The 25,110-nt window shown below is 40.4% G+C and overlaps 1 long non-coding RNA gene across 1 annotated transcript; it reads right to left on the bottom strand.

The window, feature by feature from the left end:
* Positions 1-290: 290 nt before the first annotated feature.
* LOC145985782 (uncharacterized) lies at positions 291-4,948 on the bottom strand. The gene is made up of 4 exons (XR_014441450.1): positions 4,671-4,948; positions 3,331-3,497; positions 2,603-2,729; positions 291-1,217 (listed from the first exon to the last, which is right to left on the bottom strand). It is a non-coding gene; the product is annotated as an uncharacterized LOC145985782 (long non-coding RNA).
* Between the last annotated feature and the right edge of the window lie 20,162 nt (positions 4,949-25,110).

The raw sequence follows: 25,110 nt of genomic DNA, 5'->3' as shown, positions 1-25,110 counted from the left end.
AGTGGTTCGGATTCCACTTTAAACTGTAGGTCCAGTCCCGATTAGCCTTACTGTGCATAAAGTGGACTTAAAACAAAAAATCAATCAATTAAAGTGGTATCTGAACCATTAAGTGCCTCTGCTGAGTATTGAACATGGAATCCCTTGATTACAAGATGGCAACATGCAACATTACACCAATGAAGAGCCTTGAACTGTCAGTGAGCAAATGAGTAAAGTAAACCAATTTCAGATAGAACAGCACTGAAAAATATATTTGCAATGAAACTTTTCTAAATCAAGTGGGAGGTGATTGTGTACATTATGAAACATGTATTCATGAAATCAGATACACACTGATGCAGACCTTTTGTACACAAATAGCATAGTTAAAAAAAAAACTGACTACATGGGAACTTTGCATATAATATCAGCTTTTTAAAACTTTAGGAAAACCCTTTTGTGTGTTCTGTTACAGCTCTTGCAATAACAATGTTCTACAACAACACACTACTTTATGGCAAAAGTAACTAAGGCAATGAAGTACATTGATATTTCATAATGACAAACAAGGCTTAAAAACTGTTGCAAAGGGGAAGCTTTAAACAGAATAAAATAAACCTTTTCATGTTTCATCTTGCATATGAAAATATAAATCTCCTTTCTTTAAAGAAATATATTTTAAGGTAACAGCCATCCAAGCCATATGAAATGGCTGATGTGCATTTTACTGAAAATTCTGGCTCAAGTAGATATTTAGTTTTATGTTGGTTGAGTCCCAATCTTCAAAAAAACTTTCCAGCAGGTAGTAAAAATAAATAAGTGAACCATTTAAAGTATTCAATAATTAAATGAAAGAAGTGAGGAATTGGCACTGCTAACAATATTGAAATAAAGTTCTGGTGTACCGTTACAATGTTATATTTCAAAAAGAATGTCACAGGAAACCTATTTCACACAAACTTAATAACATTAAAGCACATCTGAAGATTCACACACACACACATGCAGAGTTGACAGTGGATGGGAAAACTGAATTTTCTTCCATCCCTCCATCTTTGATTTTTGTTGCCATAGGAGGGCGATAGTGAAGCACCATGTTCTTTAAAAGACACCTCCATTTTTGTTTTAGGATGCCAATGGTCCATTACATTAGACAGCTATGCGCCTCAGGAGTGTTTTCACCAGCACCATCTATTGGTGTCATGACCCACGGTCCTCTGGATACCCACGGTTACCTGCAAAGATAAAGAAAGGCCTGTCCTGAGTTTCCACTGTAGATAATAAATATCCCAATAACAATTGAAAGTAACTTCACTTAAAAGATTTTAAAGGATCAGCAGGAATTCAAGTATTAACTTATGAGCACTTCTATAATCTATTCCTTTACTTCAAAACATCTAAAGTGCACATATCCGGTGATGGTTCCCGCAGTCTCTTATGAAGAAACTGTACGTTAAATTTGGCAATCCTCTAAAGTGCCACATTTATAGAAATTTTGAGTACTTTTGTTCAAATCGCAATGTCAATGTTTGACTTCTAAAAATACGCAAGTGTTCCACAAAACCTCTATTTCCATAGCAAATGGAATGTTGAACAAATGAACATGTAATAGCCCCATCTAGTTCCTGCACTTCTTTACACTCTGTGCAGTGCAGGTGTATCCAGTGTCAAGAGTAGTGCAAGGAAATCACGTTCAATCAACTAGATGGAAAGCAGTGTTCCAGTTAAGAAGATTCAACAAATGCCTGTCTGCTGCTTTGAACGGTCATTTGATTAGTTAGCACACACCACGTGACCATACACCAGTCCGAAAGATAGTGCAGATGGTGCAGACACCAAATACACTACTTGACTCCAAATCAACAAACTAGACAACTCAGTGTTGCACCGTGCAACCAACTAGACGCTTCAGTGCAAAGAGAGTCAAAAAGTGCAGTCAACTAGACGGGGCCAATGTGTTATGACTCCTACGTGTTTTATAAACTTGCCTACAACAAACGAGGTTAGATAAATTTATCATCCTCAATTTACATTCTACAAATTCTATTACATTTCAATAATCTTGTTATTCATATTCAAATTAAACATGTATCATATTTAATCGCATGCTCATTGTGTGGCAAACATTATAGATTATGCTAACTGTGAATGTTATGTGAAGGCTTCCATGTAAAGTATTGTCTGGAATAAAAATAGTTATATGATTTTATGAAACATTCACGTAACATTTCTATTAATAAAAATGCTTCCACATAAAATTGTCCCTAGCATGGTCTTGTTGTATACTGGTAGGGTTTCTTATTATTATTATTACTGCTTGTATCTAAGAATAAAACGTTTTGATAACATTTGAAGAACTCAGAAATATTTAAGTTTAAAATTTACGGATAATGCACATTTTGTAATAATAAAAAGGTGAGAGAAGAGAATACTAGACTTATTATAGAATATACATAATTATGAAACAACACTGCACATGTATTCATAATACAGTAATGGTAATAAAACATAGTACTTCACATCTTTAATAATGCAGTTCATATATGAGATGAGTGCAATTTAAATACTTCATGGAAAAATTATTAACAATAATTATTCCAGACTTAGAACATCTACATACCTAACAGCCAAGTGTTCCCTGTACCTGCCTTATTCTTATATTGACAAAAGTATCTGATGTTGGAATTCCTCATGTGTCCACCCTGGATACCGAGAGTAGTCACAATATTTTCATTTTAATCGACTATCTGCAAAAGAGGAAAAGTACTGTAACTTTTGCACAAATAATTGGGTTAACAAGTTGAGGTAATGATCATAATAAGATACTGCACAAAGTTAATGATTTTTTTTTTAAAAAAAATATATATATTCATGTTATTCTGAATGAGAAATACTATCCATCTGATGTTACACATTACTCAGTTGTTTACTTCTGATTTATTTGAAAATAGCAACTGTTTTGAAAACCCCACAAATTGACCTTTTACTGTGTTCCAATAAAAAATAATAAAATATTAAAAGAATATCACTCTGGAACTGTTATTGCCATGAGCACCTTTGATTTGGTTTGTCTTAACAATTATAATTGTATTGTTTTGTCCATGCAAATAGGAATACGAGATAAAAAGTGATACAAATTTGTTTGCTAATCCAGAACTATATGGATAGTATTGAAAATAAACTAGCATGTTCACTTGCACAATATACCTACCTACATGGCCAGTCAGCCACTCATTTCAGTATTTATGTTTTATTACATTTTATTGTAGAAGCTGTCTAAAACCCACCACATGATGGATGTCAATAGGTGTTATTATAATGAAACAAAAATAACTTACACTATCTTACCTCCTTTTAACATCCAGCTGATCTGCTTGTATCATTGGGAACTTCATCCATTGTGAGGAGCAATAAACCACCATAGCACTGCACACTTGCCCCTTGCCCTATACACTGGCTGATGACCTATAACCATCTGGCTGGTACCTCCATGTGAAGATGAGAGCTTCTAGCACCTATAAAATTATTTCAGAAAAAATAAATATAAATTCTCTTACAAGGAAACTTCTATCAAACAGTTCCCACTGACTCAAAGATTTTCATGCTTAAAATAAATTCATGCTACCCACTATCAACACATGACATAAGGTAGTTAAACTGAGTGCATTCTGTTGATGGTTTCATATAGAAAAAAATATTTTCCCCTTTTCAATTGATGGTTATGAATACAGTATACGAAGTACCCCCTCCTATGCGCGCGCGCACGCACGCACACACACACACACACACACACACACACACACACACACACGCACGCACACACACACATATATACATTACTAATGACATTTTTGTCACAAAAAAAGGTTCTCTCTCACCAGTGTCTGGGCAACGGAATGGAGTACTTTCACTTTTACTGGTGCTTAGGCGTTTAGGTTAGATTTTGTGATTACAATAAAAAAATATAATTTTACATTCCCGTCGTGATAAAAAAATAGATTTGGGATAAATTCTAATGTCCGTAACTCTGTAAATATACGTTTCTATGCCCCCAAGCTTCTGATATAGTCTTAACAACAGTTAATCTTTCCATGGGGAATTTTTCCTGGAAATTCGCGGGAGTACGTAATTTAGTACACTCGACCTGTAATTAATACAACTTAAAACATAGTGTCAAAATTTCCTTTAAAATCTTTATCACCATTTCACGTACTGTATAAATCATGCGTACCATTTTTTCCCCCTATATATAACATATGGTAGTGGTGCCTAATTGAAGTATTATATAGTACCGTAATTTCATTTACTGGTTGCAACAGGACAATATGTTGCAGAAAATTAATTGTTCTTATTTTGTGCGGCATCGTTATTTTACATTTTGATGTGACGTGGGTGGAATGTTGGCATACATTTCCCAGGTGTATCAAAATATATTTTGCAGTAGTATTTTATTTCGCGATTGCTAAGCTTAAGGAATGTTGCAAAAATATCAGCTCTAATTCTTACAAAGTACGTGGAACAATGTAATTAACAATAAGAAGGAAAATGGCACGAAGTATTTAATTCTTTAGGTACATCGTAGCAACAATTCACAATACATACGTATTTCACTCTCCCCCAGATTTGTTACAATTGCCCTTATGTTCATACCCAATAATATTAATAACATACTAACATGACGTACTTACCCGAAATACGACTGAAACGAAGTGGGCTTGCAATTCTTCTTTCTTCAAAACCATCCTCCGCAACAGCTGATAGTGTCCATCTTGAAAATCTGCAGCCGTGAACGAACTCGGTAGGTGCCTGGCTTGTGAGTGGGTTCCACTCGTTTTCTGTTAGCGCGTCCGTAACCGTATTCGTTAACGAAGAGTGGAGACTACACCAAATGGCATTCGTTAGCCTTTCTTGACAAAAACGTCACGAACTCGTTAGACCTTAACGTGTTGACAGTTCAAGACTTAGGCCCCTGGTGGTGAAACTTCCGAATTACTATAGCTCTTTTCAGTTCTTACGTCGTCCTCTTCTTCTTCTTCTTCTTCATGCCCCGCACCGCTTAAATGATAGCAGTCTTGGGCAACGGTCTGAAAACATTGAGGGTTAGGAGTTCGCGCACTAAGGTGAACATCACTATATTATTTGACACTTCACTTCACTATAGTACAGTAATGATGAGGGCGGGAATCAAAAGCGAAGTTCGCACTGTCGGGCAAAGCCATAGAGAATCCACATAGTAGAGGGGGAAGGAGATGAAAGTAGTGTGGGCAAGAAAAGTGCCTGGCGTTGTGTGTTCCATAGCGGGCATTGGAAAAATAAGTGGGTGGGGGTTTGTTTATGTTCTCCGTAGGTACAATTGGGAGAGGGAGTTTGATGAATGCGTGCCAGATGTTCGTTTGTGGTCACATGTCCCGTTCTAAGGCGTAGGATACAGGTGATCACTTCACGGGGTATTTTTAGATGATGAAACCAAGGTCTAATAGGGAGTTTATCATAGAACCATTTGTAAGTAGTGGTTTTTGCTACTGCGTCTTGAACCCGATTTTCCCACTGAGATTGGATTTTTTTTTTGACCCGTGGGAGAAGATCAGTATAGGCGAGTCGTATTGTAGAGGGGGAAGGAACGTCCACAGCTGTTTTGGCATAATGATCCACAAGGTCTTGGTGAGGATTAAGATTGCTATGCGCTTTGACATAGGTAAACTGGACGCGTTGGGCTTTGTTTTGGAGGTGAAAGTACTCTTGTAAGATTAAGATGGGAAAGAGTTGCAACCGATAAGCATCCTTACCGCAACGAGCGATCGCGAATAATACGCTGAGGGCATCTGTAAGAATTAAAGTTTGCGTGTATTGTGCTTCGCGAGCGTGTATCAAGGCCTGATAAATGGCATAGCACTCTGCCGAATAGATAGATGCTTCTGACGAGAGGGAAAATTGGCGTACAACATTGTATTGGGGGATATAAAAGGCACATCCAACTCGTTCAGCATTTTTGGACCCGTCTGTGTATATAAAAATATGGTCGGGCCAAAGTTCTTTGTAATATTCATGTCTTCCGAAATCAGTAAAGTTAATATGAGGAAGAGGGGCGATGAGTATTGGGAGAGTGTATATCAAAGGGGATGTAAATGTAAAGCTGAGATGGTAGGCGTCGCTATCGATATTATAACAAGATAAAAAGAAGAGCCGAAGGCGAGAGCTATCGAGGTTGAGAGTTGCATTCAGTTGGCGTTGAATAGCGAATACGGTATTAAAGGGGTGAGGGTGTCGTTCCCATGTTTTCAAGGTGTATTTCGTTGTAGAATATTGATATCGGAATGAGAGAGGCAGTTCAGTACTCTCTCCATAAACGCTCACATTAGGGCTAGATGCCATTAGTCCGAGGCAGATTCGGAGTGCCTGTCGTTGTAAGATATCCATTTTTTGGAGCCAGCGATCAGACATCCCTCCCAGTACGGGCGCCGAATAGTCGAAAAGTGAGCGGAAGCAATTCTTATAAAATAATAACATAATGGAGGGGTGACCCCCCCATTTGGTGGTGGCGAGCCCTTTCAAAATGTTGATCAATTTTTTCCCTCTTGTGTGCAAATAGGTAAGATGTGGTTGCCAAGTTAATTTACGGTCGAAGTGGATGCCTAAGTATTTACAGGTTTGGACCACCGGAATTTGATGTAATTGAGTTAACGTATTGGGATAGCGGGTAAGCGTATACGGATTGAAAATAATGATCTGTGATTTCTCCGGGGAAAATGATAAGCCGCGGAGCGCTAATTGATCACGTAATTGAATGATGAATTTGCGTAGGTCTAATATGCCTCGAGTGGCATCTGGTGTGCTATTGTAAAAACAAAAATCGTCGGCATATTGCAGTATATGGTGATTAGAATTTAGTGTTTGATGCAAGTGTTGTGTGTATATATTAAACAGAATTGGGCTGAGCGGGGAGCCTTGGGGGACACCACTCCGAATTATTCGTGGTCCCGTAACGTTATGGGAGAACCAAAAAACCAATGTTCGTTCGTGATATAATTGCCATATTAATTGGGCTACCCCCGGATGAATATGAATATTGTTAAGTATTTGGTATAATATGGGAATGTGGACCGAATCGTAGGCGTGAGCAATGTCTATGAATAAACTAAAGCAATACTGTCTCAAGATTTGGCTATTCTGAATTGCCACTGTGAGAGTACAGATAGCATCTTGGCTGCCGAGTCCGGTTCGAAAACCCATTTGAGAGGGGGGAAAAAAGTTTCGTTTCTCTAAATTCCAAGTTATTCGGTGTTGTAAAGTTTTTTCGAATAATTTAGCCATTACAGGTATAAGAACAATGGGGCGGTAAGACGTCGCATGGGTAGCTGGTTTCGTCGGTTTTAATATTGGAATGACAATATGTTGGGTCCACCCTCGCGGGATTTTACCCCTACGATAAACAGAGTTGAAAATTGCCGTGAGGATATTAAGTCCTTGTTCTGGGAGGTGTTTGAGGGTGTCGTAGGTGATGCCATCATATCCTGGGGCAGTAGAGGGGGTATTCTCTAGGATATGTTGGAGTTCCGAAATTGTAACAGTAGGGAAATCTGCTGTAAAGGAAAAGTTTGTCGGGGTTAGGGATGGGGGAGGTAAGGTAACCGTAGGGGGTGTGAGGAGGTCCATAAATTCCACTTCCCATGCATTATTGAGCGGTCGGGGGCGGGGAATATGGGGATGTCGTAAGGAGTTGAATTTACGCCAAATGGCTCCTATGGGGAGAGTCACATCGAGTGACTGGCAGAATAGTTTCCACGCCTGTCGTTTTGCTTTTGTATATGTATTTTTGGCGAGCGTCTGTAGTTTATGGAGCTCCAGCCATATTTCGGGCGTGGGGTGTTTGGCATAAAATTTTTTGAGTGTGTTTTTTTTTTTTTTTTTGATGGCGGCACACTGTTTGTTCCACCAATGAATCTTAGGGAATCGGTCAATGGAAAAGAATTTTTGGCGCGTACCGCTCCGATCAAGCGCTAACGTAAGCATTTGGAGAAATTTAGTATACGTCATTGTCCGGTGAGAGGGTATGTCGTCCGTGTAATATAATTTTAGGAAATATGACCGAAAGGTATTCCAATTAATGGACTCTCGTGTCCATCGACGGACAGGGATGTCAGTCACGCCTGTATTCGGAAAGATATTTGGTAAACAAATAAATATCGGCGTGTGATCACTCCCTCGTAAGTCTAAATCGTTTGTCCAGTTGGTATGAGAAAAGAGGTTTGGGGACACTATTGTTAAATCGATGACTGTCGGGCTGGAACCATTGTGTGGGTAGTGGGTGGGGGTACCGTCATTCATTAGAATAAAGTCGTTCTCAAAGATCCAATTTTCAATGTTGTCACCTAATCTATCGGTCTGGACATTGCCCCACATTCGGTTATGGCTATTGAAATCTCCGGTTATGAGATAGGGTCCTGGGAGTAGGGCGAGGAGGTCTGTGAGGGTGGATGAAGGGATATTCTGCGAAGAATGATGGGGAGGAATATAGAGGGAGAGGAGTGTGAATAGGTGTTGATGGAACTGGATGCGTACAGCAACAAGTTCGACATTGAACTGTTGAATTAACGGAAGGGAGGGGGGAATGTGGAATATTTTCATGGACGTAAATGGCAACACCTCGTTGTGATGCGGGGAAAGGGGGACCGTAGGAGATGAAATGTGGGAGTCTGTAGTTCTCATATCGAGTTCCTTTCACCTCTTGTAGGCTAAGGAGATGTGGTTTATAATCCGCCACAAGTTTCTGTAATTCACATTTTCTGGCCGAAAAGCTGTGGACGTTCCATTGAATAATAACTGGAAATGACATGGAGGGGGAGGAAGGGAGGGAAAATAAAAAAGGGAGAGAGACTCATGGAGGCGGTCTATGCCGGAATTGACGGGCTTCCGTTGTAATATCTTCATTTTGTCAATAGGGTAAGAAAACGAGGATAAATTGAAGAAAAACCGAAGAATAAAGAGAAACAAAAATGGATGGGTAATCAGCCTTCTATTATTGATAACAGTTGAGTCGTGAGGGCTTGTATTTGCTGAATGAGAATCTTTTGTTCGCGTATGTTTGATATGTGGAGCACTGATGCCCATAAGTTTGTTATGAGGTCCAGGAGTGATTTGTAGATTGTTTGTTGTTCGGAATATAGAACTTGCTGTGGTTCCGATGGCGGTACCTTGTCCGGGGGGGCCCTCCGGGCCGGATGAGCGTTACGCCCAATGGGGGGAGAGGGGTTAAATTCATCTTCTGATGTCGAGGAGCTGGAAATCGTTCTTGTTTTGTCAACGTTAGGGCTGGGTGCCTTAACTTGTAAATCTGGGTGTTGTTCCTGTTGGGAGGAATGGGGCACAGGAGTATTGGACTTGCCAGTCCAGCGGCGGGGGTGAATTTTGTTTGTGGGGCGGGCTGTTTTCACTGCCTGCGGTGTGGCGGTCTGGCGATCGCTTGGGGTGGGAGGTACAGATGCAAAGTGCGTCTGTAAAGTATGAAAAGGGTTGTCCCAAGCGCCGAGTTGGCGTGTTCCATTCGTGGGGGTCGGGGTGGGTGTGGGAGACAATTTGGGGAAGTCGCGCTTGTTGAGCAGGGGGTTTAAAATATCTTCCCGGGTTAGGGGTGGTTGGAAGGTACCGGAAAGTTTGGCCTTCGCCTCGTAATAGGAGATATTTTCCTCCGCCATGCGAGTTTGTATGTTTTGTTCTCGTTGCCAGAAAGTGCATTTGCGGTCACGTGCCCCATGGGGGCCCTTGCAGTTGCTACAGTGAGGGGGGTTGGTGCATCCATCCCCGTGTCTTTCTTGCCCACAGTTAGCACATTGTGGTTTAGACCGGCATTGACCCTGGGAATGGTTATAACGATAACAGCCAGAACATTGTAACACCGATCGTACTCGCGGTTTGACTGTAAAGATTTCCTTATTTATTAGCACTTTTTCAGGTAGGTGTTTACCATGGAAGGTAAGGCATATCAACTTGGTGTCCACGAGGTGGGAAGTGCCATCCTCTCGCCAGATTTTTTTCTTTAGTCGTTTAGCGCATGTTACCCGAAATGGTGAGTCAATGCCGTCTAGGATATTTTGTTCTGTCACGTCAAGTTCCAGGCCATACGCTAGCCCTTCCCGTTGGATCAGACTGTGTGGTATTTTGGCTCGGACTCCAAGTGAGTCCAGAAAGGTCCCGTTCCGAACAAACGCGTTTGCTGTATCTGCTGTTTTAAAGGTGGCCCTGACCCTGTTTTTGCCACATTGTTCCACTAAACTGACGGGTATGTTGGCCTTCCGGAATTTGTTGCCCAAACTGCCACTAGAAAGTTTACCAATGTTTTGATTTTGTCCTTCTAGGAGGACCACAAATGGGCCGGTGGTGTCGGTCGAATACCAAAGAGTTGGAGGTCTTGGATCCGGTTGAGTGGGGCGAAATAGTTTCTCTTGTTTGCTTTCGGTTTTACTCACCTCGTCCAGTGTCCTTTTACCTGAGCGTATCGTTGAGTCGGTCATGGGGATGTCATCGTCATGTTGGTTTAATGGTAATTCCTGTGTGGCCAGATCGACTAAGCCTTCCGCCGCCGTCCTCTCTCTCAGGTCCAACATTGCGGCATCCTGTATGCTAGCCGGCTGCCCGCCGGAAGCCACGATGTTCTAATGGGTCGCTGGCTAGGGTATATACCAAGGGAAAAATACACTATATCGTTGCACTGCACTCTACACGTAATTAACTTGATAAGAAAGTCGTCGAAATTGAACCAATCACTCGCGATGTGTTGCTCTGTCGGATATGTACCGCTTTTTACGACTGAACCTATCACTTCGAGCGCTCGTACGCGAATCCAGCGTTGCCAGGTCAGATTTTCAAAAATCGGGAGATCGTCCCCTGAAAAATCAGGAGATCTGCTTAAAAAATCAGAAGAACTAATAATAGCGGATTATCAACGTTCTGGGGCGGGGGGGTAGAGTGGGAAAAGCTTTCCACTATCATTATTGAACGTTAATTATTAATTTTAGATGTCAAAAGATAAATTTATTACTGTTATGTCAATAGAAATTTTATTATGAATTTGCACTTCAAAGGGTACGATCTGTGGGTATGATAACCCCACCCCCTTAATTGACCTAAGGTAAAGGTACAGTTTCCCCCAACCAGTGGCGACGATCGGGTGCCAAAACTGAGGTGGGGTGCAAGGATTGTGTCCCTCCCCCTAATCGCCGGCATTGCCCCAACACTTTGCAAAAAGCTGTGACATTACTGGAAAAAATCCGACCTCCATTTTCTGTTCATTTCTCAGAAATATTCGAAAATAAATGGTTTTGACTGTGCGTGGATTTATGTACTTGGCGTTTAAAACTTTATGGAAACATTTCGTGATTTTTGTGTTAACTAAGATTTAGAGCTTCAGCCACTACGCATTCGGGGATACATATTTTCAAATACTCTACCTGATAACACCTTAGATTGCTTATATTTAAAACTAGTCAAACTTACAGGATGTAATTTTTTTAACAACACATTCAAAGCATACTCACATTAATGGTAATGGAGGAGGGTTATCATGCCTGAACCCCCGAAATATCCTCGCATTAAAACTTTTATTTCAATCACGGAAGGTAACCAACCAGTATTAGACAGATTGGTTGATTGATTTGGTTCTATTTTACTTCGCATCTGCCACTTTCGTCTAATCGTAAAGATGTGAAATCGATGAAGGGACACTCACAAAGAGCTCCCATGCCCAGTCCGGGATTCGAACCCGTGTCCCAGTATTAGACAAGTCGCAGATTTTTCTTCAACTTTTTCCGCAGTTACTCCAGACAATGTAAATTTTAATTGAATCAGCTTTTTGCATTCGAGGATTATCTGGTATAAGATCGGGAAAGAGAATTTCTACCGTCACAGTATTGATTGAATAGAAAGGGACATAAGAGCAATTGTAGTGGTAGTTACGCTCAGAAATAGCTTAAAAAACAATGCTATAACAGCATGAATTATGATTTCTAAGTTAAGAGTTGATTAAGAAAAAATAAAACTGCGACGTATAAGTTTGCAACAGCAGTTTACTAAGCCGACCTCCGTGGCTGAGTGGTTAGCACAATGCTATGACATCAGGGATCCCGTCTCGGGATCGAATCTCGTCCTGGGCATGGTTGTCCCTTCATTAATTTCATCTTATCATCAGTCATCTTTGTCTTTGCGATTAGCCAAAAGTGGAAGAAATGCGCAGAAAAATAAACCAAATCAATCAATCGACAGTTTACTAAGAGCTCTTATAACCATAAACTTTGACTGCATTTGTAATGTGGACTCCCTTTTTTATCAGAGTTAAAAACCTGAAGCTGTATCTAGCATTTGCTTGCAATGAACACTACTATAAAACTGAATACTTGTTTGTATGTGTGGGTGGCAACATTGGCATTTAGTTGTAACCAGTTTTCAGTTCCCTCCCCTTTGACAAAAACCGCACCAGGGGGAAAGTTTGGACACCGTCTTCTTGGAGTCCAAATGCACAAAGAGCTTAAAGCCGTGCGTCTTTCCCAATATCATCAAGCCTGGTATGACCCTGCTGCCCAACCTCTCTTCCTCTCTCTCTCTCTCTCTCTCTCTCTCTGGGGAATATTCATGGGTCTTTGCATTCCACCAGCTGAATATGTAAATTGTTAATCAACTTTCGATTTTTTTAATAAGTGTTCATTATAAATATTTAAGAAAGCAAAAAATCAGGAGATTTCCACATTTTCTTGAAACTTGTCAGGAGATCACCGCGTTATTCACCGCGTTGCTGAAGGTATTTTGCCCCAGTTTTGATTCCTGTTTGTTATGAGCGGGATGTAGGAATAACATACGTGGGAGTAATTGTTGTCGCGTCGTGTATTGCCTAACTGCATTGTTTCTTCCATAAACGTGTATGTGGCATGTGATGTGACGTTTATTTGTACTCTCGTTGTTCCATAGGGAGCTTTGTGCTTATTAACGCAGTAAGTATCGTACGATGGCGAACAGGAAAGAGGTAGTTTGTAGCCAAGGCAGGAAACTTGTGGAGTGAGTACGCGAACTGTGCAGCGTATTGTTAGGGAAGGCAAAGACAGTTTTGAGGCGTCGGGTTCAACGTAATTTGAATCATCGCGCAAACGAACCAAAAGGAACAGTATCACAAAGGCAATCGACGGTTGCGATAAAGATATAAGAAGAAGAATTATCCTCGGGTATTATGTAAAGGGTGAATATCCAACACTGAACAAGTTTTCGTTAATTTGCATACACAAATAAGCTTTCAGTGGGGAGTTTCGTCGTTGTGGAGGATACTGAACTATATGGGGTTCAAGTACGAAAAGAGCAATGACGATAGACGATTTCTGATGGAGAGAGCCGATATAGTTACAGCCAGAGTAACGTTTTTGCGAAAAATGCATCTTCTAAAAAATAAGGAACCTTTGCCCTATAGGTATTTCATTTAGATGAAACGTACATACATCAGAATTACGCTCCAACGAAAATCTGGCAAAATAAAGAGGGTACAGGGGGTTTAAAAGTGCCCGTGGGCAAAGGTGGGCGCATTATTGTTTGTCACGTCGGTTCCAGTTACACTGGTTTTCTACAGGAATGTAAATTAGTTTTCAGTGGTTTTTGCAGTTTTTAGATACGCTTGACGAAAGGAACATCAAAGACGCAGTGATTGTAATGGACAATGCTAGCTACCATTCGGTACAGTTCGAAAGCATTCCTACAACGTATACACTTGATATCATACACTTATCGGTATTCTACTGACCACAAGATGAGGATAATACCATGATAATACGCATTCTCAGGCCATACGCGAACAATGAGACGTCTGTATTTCATGTTTCTTTCGATTTCAACTCGCCTTTCCCGCTACTCTGGCAACGCTGCAGTCTCTCTCTCTAACCGGCCTGTCTCGTTGAACTGGATAGGTCGTTTTCCCGCTCTCCACTTCCCCTGCCAGCTTCTAGAGCGCACGCCGTAACAACTGAAAAGAGCTATAGCAGCCTCCAACGATAGTTTCGCGAGCGGGCCCGACGCAAGAGTGTAGCTTATTCCGCGATAGAATATAGTTCCCCGTTTCATTTGCAATTTCCTCCGTCGCTGCAGTTCTTCCTCTACAATTTACCCGTCCTTAGTGCAGCACACGAAACGTAGATGTACTTTGGCAGTATGTTATGCGTTAGACTAGACAACATGCGAAAGGTTGTTTTACATTTCAATTTAATTTAGCGTAAAAAATGAAAGGTGTACTTGAATGTTCCCAAACTACTATAAGGAAGTGTTATAGTGTTGTCTGTGTACAATGTTGCCATTTGATTCCTTTCCTAAAATATAAGTTACTCACTCTGTATTTTACTTACAAACAGCAAAAAATAGTATACGCAAAAATAAAACTTTCACCCACAAAATACGAAACACGCGCCGACCCTCGTTCAAGCTCCCCTCCCCATCCTTCCGGGACTGTAAATTCCTTCATCGCAGAACATTCACAAGAACCAACACCCTTCGACTGCTTTTGTTTTGATTTCTGTCTGTCCCCGAGGCTAGGTTGACCAGCGACTCAGGTTGGGTTGGAATTTTCTATGCGATTGTTTTGGTGATGGTTATTCCGTGTTGTTACCAATAAATTCCAAAATCTGCATTTCAGGCCTCCTCGATAGCGTAGTGGATAACGCTGTCGCCTTGTGATCAAGGGAACTGGGTTCGATCCCAGGTGGGAACACATTATACAGTGGCTCGGAAACTCCACTGTACGCCAGTTCCGATTTGCCTATCTGAGCAACTAGTGAACCAAAAACTTCGTCGCTTTTCACGGCGAGGTTAAATGTTGAGCCGATGAAGCAGGGAATAGAACAAATGCACTAAAATATCCAAACCATGGCCATAATTCGCACCTAAGCTGCTCGTCAAGTCAACCTTGCAGCAGGTTTTCGCATATGTAGTTCCAAACGTGCGCGCAAGAACATAGTTCCACTGAGACGGGTTCTATTCCGACACAACTGCATACTTGCAAGAAAACAGTTATTTAATTTGTAATATACAGACAAAATAGTACATCCATTAGCAGGTATGGACTTAATTGGTTGCAATCACTGTGCAGACGAACTTGGAACCGTAGATTCGCCAACTGCAATGTGTAGTGCGTTGAAGAGACACTGAAACTTTAGAGCGAGTCGAGCGAGACTGAATGCGTTGCAGAACGCGTGAAATCGGCGATACCAGTGTTGCACATCCCACTATTTTAACCCTATGTTTATTGTAGAGCGGCGAGAATGGCTGAATCTACTGTTCAGCGCGCGGTTTTACCCGAATGTTATTTTGGACTTCGTCCGAAGGGAAATTTTCTTCAAAGACAAGCAAGTTGTTTTGAATGCATAATCCTCCTTGCGGCAACAAGATCAAAGTAAAACAGGGCGTGAGGTGATTTGCCGTCAATGTGCGCACGAATTGTCTCACGGGTGTTGAATGATTTGCTGTTTGAGTTTAGCAAGAGGAAACGATTGTTTGTTTTTTGACGACAAAAGAATCTCCGCGGTATTAAAAGATATCGCAGTGAGAAGAAACATGTTTATTATTTGGACGAGACGTCCTTCAACTCGGTGGGTGGGGGAAGGGGGAATAAAACATGGAAGGATACCAGCATGCAAAACCACGCCAGGGCTGAAGAAACCAACGATGAGGGGAAGGGGGAGGCTTATTGTTTCACCCACTGGCGGCAATGAAAGCTTTGTTGAAGGTGCATATTTACTGTTCCGCGCAAAGAAAGGGAAGGGTGATTATCCGCAAGAAATGGACAGACCAAGATTTGAATCCTGGTTTAGTGAAGTGATTCATAAATTGAAACCAGAGTAATAGCGACAGACAATGCACCTGATTGTATATATCACCAATAACAAATGATGCTTTTTTGGTGGTATAACTTGAATTGCGTGTGTCTTACAGGAACGGATGAATTGCGGACGAAGCAACCACGTTTTTCATAAATGTATTTCTTTCTAAACCAAAAAAAAAAAAAAATTGTCATTAAATTCAAGAGGGCCTATCGTTGTTTACTTTTATCTTTGTTCATTTTTATTTTTGCGTGCTCGAAATATACACACACGCTCTCATGTTTCGAAGATATTTCGCATTTATATTAAGTAATGACACATTTATTAAATAATCTATGCGCAGAAAGTACTTTTAAAATTTTATGTTTCAGGAGACAAAGAGAAGCAAAAATACATTCCACTTGACATGCATGCGGGTTTTGATGTGTTGTGCGGTTGGCAATACTGTGGATTTTCTCAGTGTCTGCGATGTAAGCAGTTCGGCGGTTGAGGAAAGACTGGCACGGAAGATTCTGAGCTCAGTTCTCGCGCGGATTGATACATAAAACCTGCTGCAAGGTTGACTTGACGAGCAGCTTAGAGCCTTTTAGAACAGAAGTCAGTTCTGCACCACCCAGGTGGCAGCTTTGGAATAATACACTCCTTGGTGGAAATGTCGTCTGAGGTTCAATACCTGCCGAGTGGCTTATCTTTGGATAACACCTGCTCAGCGCAACGAGTCCAATTGTCTTTATCGTGTCGTGCCGACCTTCGTGGTCGAATGGTTAGCACAACGCGCTACGACGCCAGGATTTTCGGGTTCGAAATCCAGGCTTGGGTATGGATGTTTTTTGTGAGTGTCCTTTTATCAATTTCATAATATCTTATCACTCTAATCTTCGCGATTAGCCGAAAGTGGCAGAAAAACGATGAAAAATAAGCCAAATAAATAAATCAAACTAATTTTCACTGTTATTTGGCTTTCTTGGCGAAGCCTTCTCCTTTTCAGTCCTCACGATGCTTGGCCAACACTGACATTTGCGACTCGCATTGGGTATAGAAGGCCAGACAGTTCACACCGAAAGCAACATTTGACTACCTGGGACTATATATGAATTAATCATTCATATCGCTATTAAAAATCGTAATAGAAATTATGTTTCAATCTGAAGAAAGTAGACATAAAAATATATTAAAGGCACAAATAAATACAACGTCAAGGCAAAATCAAAATATCTCACCATTAAATAGTGTTATTTTTACGAACATTATAAATTACAGTATTTCAAGAACCAAGAACAGTAAAATAATACTAGTAATATTAAATAATACATTCACTCATTCTGTCTTTTATGCAACGCGTAGTTAGTTACTTTCCTCCTTTTTGTTTGCAAGTCGGCTCGCAAATATGGCAGCGCTGCGAGAAACTCGTATATTGTGTTAAATCAATATCATTTTTTATTTGCAAATAATAAGATAAATGGTCTGGATCGCTCTACTAGGAGTTAAAACCTTTTAATAGTTAAGTCAATTCAAATATTTCTTTCCCATGAAAAATAATTTCTGCATAAATAAAAGTATGCTGAAATAAGTTCACGAGACACCAAATTCTATTCTCCCCTCCCCGGGGTTAGAAATCTCTGTCAACCAGTGGCGTGACGCAATATCCTAGGAGAGTCTATCTTCCAACGATCATTTCAGAATTCGTCACTTCCCTCCTAGCTTTCTTCACCTGTTCAAAATGTTCCTACGCAAGTCAAGCTCCTATCACGTTTTATTGAACTACAGTTTGTAAGAAAATCAACTAAATGAGAAATCATCTTTTTAAATTTCGATTTCGGCTGAGGAAGCTATGATAACCCAGAACCTCCCGAAAAAAGTTTCAACCACCCTTGAACCCACCCCAAGAGAAATTACTGGTGACGCCACTGCTTATCTCCAGGGGGCGGTTGTTCTTCGATGTGCTAACCAACCCCCCCCCCTCATTGAGATAAGCAGTGACGTCACCAGTAAATTTTCTTTGGTTGGGCTCAATGGTGGTTGAAACATTTTTGGTGGGCTTTGGTTCAGTTGTCGTGGCCAAATTAGCGGTTAAATTTTCAAGCAAATCAGGTGGCATCAGCGTGATATAAAAACGCGATTATCAATTTATATACATGTCCCCCTCACACACACACACGAACGAACGAACGGAGACTGAGACAGAACGGTAATTCTAAAAATCGAGCATATGAATTGGTCGTTAAACTACAAGGAAAATGTAACTGAACTGCAGTAATATGAGTAAAACTCTCCGATAGCGAAATTTTTCATTTCATGCGCAAAATCTTCGACTTTAGCATTTACAGATATCTCTCTCTGTAGTAAAGTGTGTACCCAGAATTTTCATTTCCTGCGGGGAGAGAATCTCTTGTCAATACTGATTTCTAGAGTGCCCGAAGAAAATAATAATGTACTGTTGTTTTTATTATACACAAGCAAATAGAACACGTTACTTCTAGAGTGCGCGTCAAATCTCCTGCATATGGCCTTGAACTGCTGAACAGCACCAGCGAATCACAGACGTGCGGCGTTGCCTAGTTCAGAACCTGTTTCACCTCGCTACTAAATCGTGTACCTGGCGCTCGGATATAAATATATTATTTCAAGTGTCAGTAGTTCAACAGATGGAAAGATAATGAATTTGCGAGTATGTACGAAAAACAAGCGTGATTGTAGCTTATACCGTTCCCTCTGTAGAAGCAATGTCATTATAAACGTATTTGCATTGTATCGTTTTTGTTCTCCCTTCGTTCCTGTTGCATTCCGAAACTTTCCGATTAGCGAAGGGAACAGGGCAGGTTCGTTCCCAGTGATGGTAGAAGGAGAAATTGACGAAGAGGATACCGTCACTGTTCGTTTTTCCCACGTTTTTAGTGTGAGTGTGTGTGTGTGTGTGTGTGTGTGCGCGTTGGTTTACCCGTGTAAACGAGGACTTCCATGTGTTAACACATCAGCAGTCCGAGGACATTTTTTGCCGACCGTAGATGCGAGGACGTCCTCGGATCGTCTCGACAATATATTCAAGCATCCCAATGCTTTCTCAGTCTGTGGTCCTTTTCCCAGGCGTGGCTCGGAACGTAGGTCTGGTGCCTGTAGCGATATACACACTCACACAAATGTCCCTATATTAACGGTCTGTAGGCATAAGTAACACATCTCGGATTTCACACTCGGCTCTCCTCAAGGTCACGAAAGCCCGCCAAGGGTCCGGGGCGAGAGGGGGTGAAGTCCTCGGACTGAATGTCGCGTGCTCGTCGCAGTACTTCTCTACCGCCCCCACCTCCTCTCCACGCAGGGGACAAAGACCTCCCAGGGTGCACCGTGGACATGTGTTTACTATAATTCCCCCTCGCTTCTGGGAAGAAAGCTTCTACCGAGTCCATGCCCTTTCAGGTTTGCCTTTTGGTCATGTCGACGAAACCACTAAGAATGACAATTTTCCAGTTTTACTTCGCTTTGTAATCTGTACCATGATTTTTAAAATCATTTTCCCTTTTATACCCTTCTTTGTTTTTCTTTGCTTTTCACTCAGACGCATATGAATTATTCAATTGGATGACACACCAAAGAGGACAAAAACATTCATAACTTACCACTGGTTTCAACGCTTGATTCGTAGCTCATTAGGGGCGTAACTGCAGGATGGATGGAATGACAAGAGTCAGGGGTCGTGATATGAAGTGAGCCAACCCGCTTTTCTCTCGCTATTTATGTTTCTTTCTTCCCTCCCTTCCTTCCAATAAACCATTTTTAACCATTCAATTAAATACATAGCGCATGAGTTCTAATATCTTACAGAGGAAAATCACTTTCCTACATCCAGTTTTCCGGAAAATTGAAATTAATATAATCTATTTTTGGATATATTATATTTTCAGTAATGTATTTTTCATATGCGTGGCATAGAAATCAATTCAGAACATCTCTTTTGCACGTAAGTGTTGAAAATTCAACGATCTTTCAATTTGCGAACAATTTGTACAAATCAATTGGGGACCTATCTTGAAACATTGGCAGGGGTCTCTAAGTTTGTAGTTAGGCCTCTGTAACTCGTACACTGTACACTTCCATTTCTTCGTGTTCTATATCGTTTTCGTGTTTAGGATTTAATTGTTCTTACTATTCTGCCGACAAATCAGGAAGCCAAAAGCATATATTTTTAGTAATTCTAAAAATTACGCCCTACTGTGACAGTAGATGCTAAACAAGTTGCAGCAGCATTTACAAGGTAAACGCGATACTCCACAGGCCTTTATCAATCGGAAATATCAATATTTAACTCTCATTTTAGATAGACAGACGAGCAGGTCGATATATTATATCCTATTGTAGAAAGTGATACTATTTTTAGTTCATAGAATGTTATCTCTGTATCTGTAATTGATTCCGTTATTTACCTGAAAGAAGGATCGGGCGTGCCAACGAGGACATGTTATCTAATGAAGATTATCAAGGGTCAATCGAGAATATACGAATATATAATGCATCATGTTCGTGTTCAGGAGGTGTTTCAGTATTCTAAATTTCAAAATCAGAAAACTAATAGTTTCCGCGATATTCAAACGTTAAAAATAACAGTTGTTGATTTTCGGGGGGGGGGGGGGGCGTCATCGGCCTTGGTGAGCGAGAAAGGTGAGAGAGAAATATTATAGGAGAGCTAAGCTACATTGTGTTCTACAAATACGCAACTATACCATACTAACTGAAATATTCATATTTGTTCGATACCATGTGTAAAGATCAGCGCTCGTACTGAAAAATTGTTAGGTGAGAGAAGTTGTTCTAGCCTTGGGGGTATTCTTTGCATAAAATATTCTATTGAGGAGGGGAATACAACTCCCCGAATACACTTAGAGCATTGGTAAAGATATAATAGCAAACACATTTATATTTATATACGTATATGGATATACACTAACACAGGGTGTCGTTGTGAAACACCGACATCCTTCCACAGCATGTAAACGACATCAATGTGAACGAAATTTTTCGATAACATTTTGTTCGTTGAGGTCTTATTTTGACAGTACGAGCCCTCAAAATATACCACTTTTATCCTGTATGCTTACAGCCATGAATCACATGCCGATGCCACTAACATTTTTTCTATTGTAAAACGACAAAATGTTTAATACGCTACTGACAGACAAGGAAGGATAGCCTCCAAGATATAAATATCTCTTAATAAAACTTATAAAATATGTAACGTAAAGGTATCAAACACGTTAAGCAACGTACGTGAATTGAACGAAATTTAAAATCAGGAATATCGTTCTGTCAGATTCTCTGCTACCAACAGTCAACAAGGGGGTCCAATAAGGAAAAAAACAGGGAAAGCTGGAACAAATTTTATTATCTTCATAAAATGGTTCTTAACAATATATTAATTTTGCACGCCTGTACCACCCCAGATTTGGCCGCCATCTTGGAAATTGGCCCTCAAAATAAGTTTTTTTTTCCAAATATCTAACTTGGAAAGCATTTAGAGCAAAAGAGGTTATAACAAAAATTAATCTACATACAAATCTCTATAAAAAGGTTCTGTGCATTTTTCTTCTAGGATGCGCTGTTTGGGTGCTAGATGAGCTAGAAATTTTAAGTATTTTTTTCCGCGCCGATTTGGAAGTGCGGAGCTCGTGGAAACATGTTTTACATGAAGTTTTGTGGTAATTCTCTTCTATAATACTAGATTTTTTACATTTGTTCTTTCTCATAGAATGTCATTTATGGGTTCAATTGCTTTTATCACTGCATGCAGTACTTACAGGATATAGTTTAGATTCCCTGAGTGCAGGAGATAATATATTTTGTCAAAAATAGAAGATAACTTCAAAGGAACATATTGACTTGGTCCGAAAAGGTTATTTCACAATAAAACGCCCTTGTAATCAAGGGGTTCTGTATTCAATGCCCGGTGGAGGCACATTTCTCAGTGGTTTGGAGCCCACTATAAACTGTAGGTCCAGTCCCGATTGTCTATCTGTGCATAAAGTAAACTTAAAACAACAATTCAAACCACAATAACACGATCAGAAAAGGTTTGGTCTGGGATCTTGTCAGATATGACGATGGAGCCGTCCGTGATGCGCTCCAAGACCAGTTGTGGGGATGGCAGAGGAATGATCAACTCAATGCTAACTAAGTGGATTTTTGGCATGTCTACTAGTTCACAGATAGGCAATTGGGAAACTGTTTGGGAAACCTGATGGTAAGAGACCAGTAGGAAGGCCAAGACGAAGATGGAGGGATAACGTTGCGATGGACCTAAAGGAAATCGGTAAGGATGGGAAAGATTGATCTTGCCCAGGATAGAGACAGATAGAAGGCTTGTGTTGCTGCAGCCATAAACCTTCGGGTTTAAGAAGGCTAGAGAGTTAGTTAGTTAGTTACCAGTTCACAGATAAAATGGATGAGCTGCATGTCGATGCACGAAAGTCTCGTACATAAAGAGATAAACAAGACTCTCAGTTCTTTTGTCAGTGATTCTCATCTTAGCCACCATTCCCTGCTTTTGATTGATTGTTTTGATTGCATTTGAGTTTTAAGTCCACTTTATACACAATATGGCTAATCGGGACTGGATTAAAGTGGGATTCGAACAACTATGTGCCTCCACTGGGTATCGAACCGGGGACCCCTTGATTACAAGGCGACAACATTACCACTACGCGATCGGGGATCCCTGCTTTTGATTGTATAAAGCCAATAGTTACAAGATTAATAGGGAATAAGAAAACCAATCCTTCCAATGCTCATGATGTTGGAATGTCTTCAATGTTGAGCATTTGGCAAATGTCAAGTTTGAACAAAATGAGAGAGATTCACAGAAGCGATCACTTCTGAAGTAAAAATCAGAGATGCGTTGTATCCAGTTTTAATTTAAATAATATTTTACTAAAAAATCAAGATCAATTCAGAGAAAACTTTAAGTACAAACTTGCCCCGTACCCCTTATAGCTGATGAGGTAAGGATGTGGAAAACGAAGAAGTCTTATCTTTATGATCTCTGTGTAGCACTCTCTGAAAGTATCACAACAGACAAGAAACTGCACAGTCTGAGCTTCTTCGCATTATATTCTGTAAAAGCCTTAAAAGTTTCATAAGGGGCCTTGAAGCTGTAGGAAAATTGGGCTAAAGTGTTCAATGATCTGTGAACATTGCAATATATTCATGTGTTCAAAATCCGACACTGTTCTATCCTCTGTCCTCGGAATCTCTGGAGCAAGGTCGCGTATTACAGTAGAGTAGGGAAGAAAGCGAGTGGGCGGAGCGAAGCAGTACACGCTCCTGTAAACGGCTAGTCCTTTCAGTTATTTTCCCACGCCACGCAACCCCGTTTCCTCTCACGTGTTCATTCCTCGAGCCCTCTCGAGTTACTACTTGCGCAGAGACTTGTTTTCATTCGCTGGCTCCATAGATTCCCGGGACAGAGTATAGAAGAGACGGAAGCTAATCTTAAGAGATAAATGCAACTTTTCGAAGCAAGCTGCACGTGTCGCTCCAACTGCGCCAAGTTCTCAATACCGTACATCGTAGCACGTCTGTTGATCGCGCTTGCACGGTGAATGTTTTACTATAGACTAAAGGGGGACATGTCATCATCACTTCGGTTTGAAATCCCTGGGTAGATTATGGTCTGTAACTTTTGCTTCGATCTGAAAGCTCACGACAACTGTGATGATATTTTTCATATTTATTACAAGAATTCTTGCTGGTAAAAGACAAGGGATGGTTTGGTTTCTAACAGTAGCAAGAAATACAGACATTATATTCATTTGTTTTGTATTAAATACTATAAAATTATTGTTTACGAGTGATTAATATACATATATTACCACTTGAAAATACATTTTCAAGAAAGTCCTTAGAACATTTAGAATAGGTATTTTAGTACCTATGCAAGTTACAGTGCAAAAACGTTTCCTTGTGTTTCTCTCTTGCAAAGTGGAGTGAGGAAAAAAAAAGTAAAATTTCTCGCTCATTTAGCACCCAAAAGGCGCATCCTAGAAGAAAAATGCACAGAACCTTTTTGTAGAGAATTTTATGTAGATTCATTTTTCTCATAACCTCTTTTGCTATGCAATGCTTTCCAAGTGAGATATTTGCAAAAAAAAAAAACTATTTTGGGCGCCATTTTTCCAAGATGGCGGCCAAATTTGGGTTGTAGAGCCGTGCAAAATTAATATGTTGTTAAGAACCCTTTCAGGAAAGCAATACAATTTGTTCCAGTTTTCCCTGATTTCTTTCCTTATTGGACCCCAAAATCATCCCTTGTTGACTGGCCTATGATCCCGCTTCATGTCTTTAGTATGTTGGCATAGATGAATGAATCTGCAGTGCATGGTTACATATACACAAGATAAGAATATTATGTTTTTCGAGGGCTGGTGGATCTGAAATAGGTCCTGAAGTAGCAATAGTTATTACGGAAAATTGTTGTCTTGATATCCACTACACGCAGCCAAATTTCGTTGATGGTTGAAGGGAAATTGAAAGGGGGTAATAATTACGCAATATTAATAACTAGTGTGCAGATTTTTGCCCATTTGCCTTTTCTATTCTTCTATAGCATAACGTAGGCTTCAATGTTTTAAGTTCGTTTCATGGCGTTTCTAGTTCAAGAACGCATTTTCATCCTGCCTATAATTGCCTATTTTTTGGGCTAGTGCCTATTTTGCTTAACCGTGCCTGAAATGCCTATTCTGCAATTTCTGCTTACTTCGGCTTCCCCCCCCCCCCCCTTTGACTTACCCTGCATTGAAGAAGGCAAGCCTTTGTTTAAATTGAACTGACTGAAATCTGATATTCGACAGATTTGAGGGAATGTCAGATCTTTGAAAATTCCAAATGTCGCTTAATCAGGGTAAGCAAACTGGAAATAGGTTGTTGACTCGTACTCCGACAAAACCCTGTTTTATTTCAACTGGAAGCTTGTAGGAGTCACAGTACTCATTTGTTTTGTTGTGCTTGTAAAAGGATATAAGGTGGCTACGCTTCAAATTTGTGAAGATATCCTTGGTTTCAAAATACCAAAGGACTAGGCGGCCCAAGGTTCCGCGTGCGATTCCTGTACTCGGTATTTCAGCAATTTCATTTAATGATCCTCCATCCTCATCGTCGCGATTCAGTAAAATGGCGGAAAGCAACGTAATATAAGAAGCATATGAAATAACGGTTCACAAAGAGTGACAATTTTTTAATGGCAGAATTTTTAGCCAATTTTAGTGCAATTTTTAATTTTTAATTTTAGGATGCCTTTCAAGTGCCTATT

This window comes from Lepisma saccharinum, chromosome 3 (assembly GCF_977018435.1).
Source record: "Lepisma saccharinum chromosome 3, izLepSacc3.1, whole genome shotgun sequence".
Taxonomy (NCBI): domain Eukaryota; kingdom Metazoa; phylum Arthropoda; class Insecta; order Zygentoma; family Lepismatidae; genus Lepisma; species Lepisma saccharinum.
Note: the sequence above shows the minus strand (reverse complement) of the source record. Positions and strands in the feature narration are given on the sequence as shown.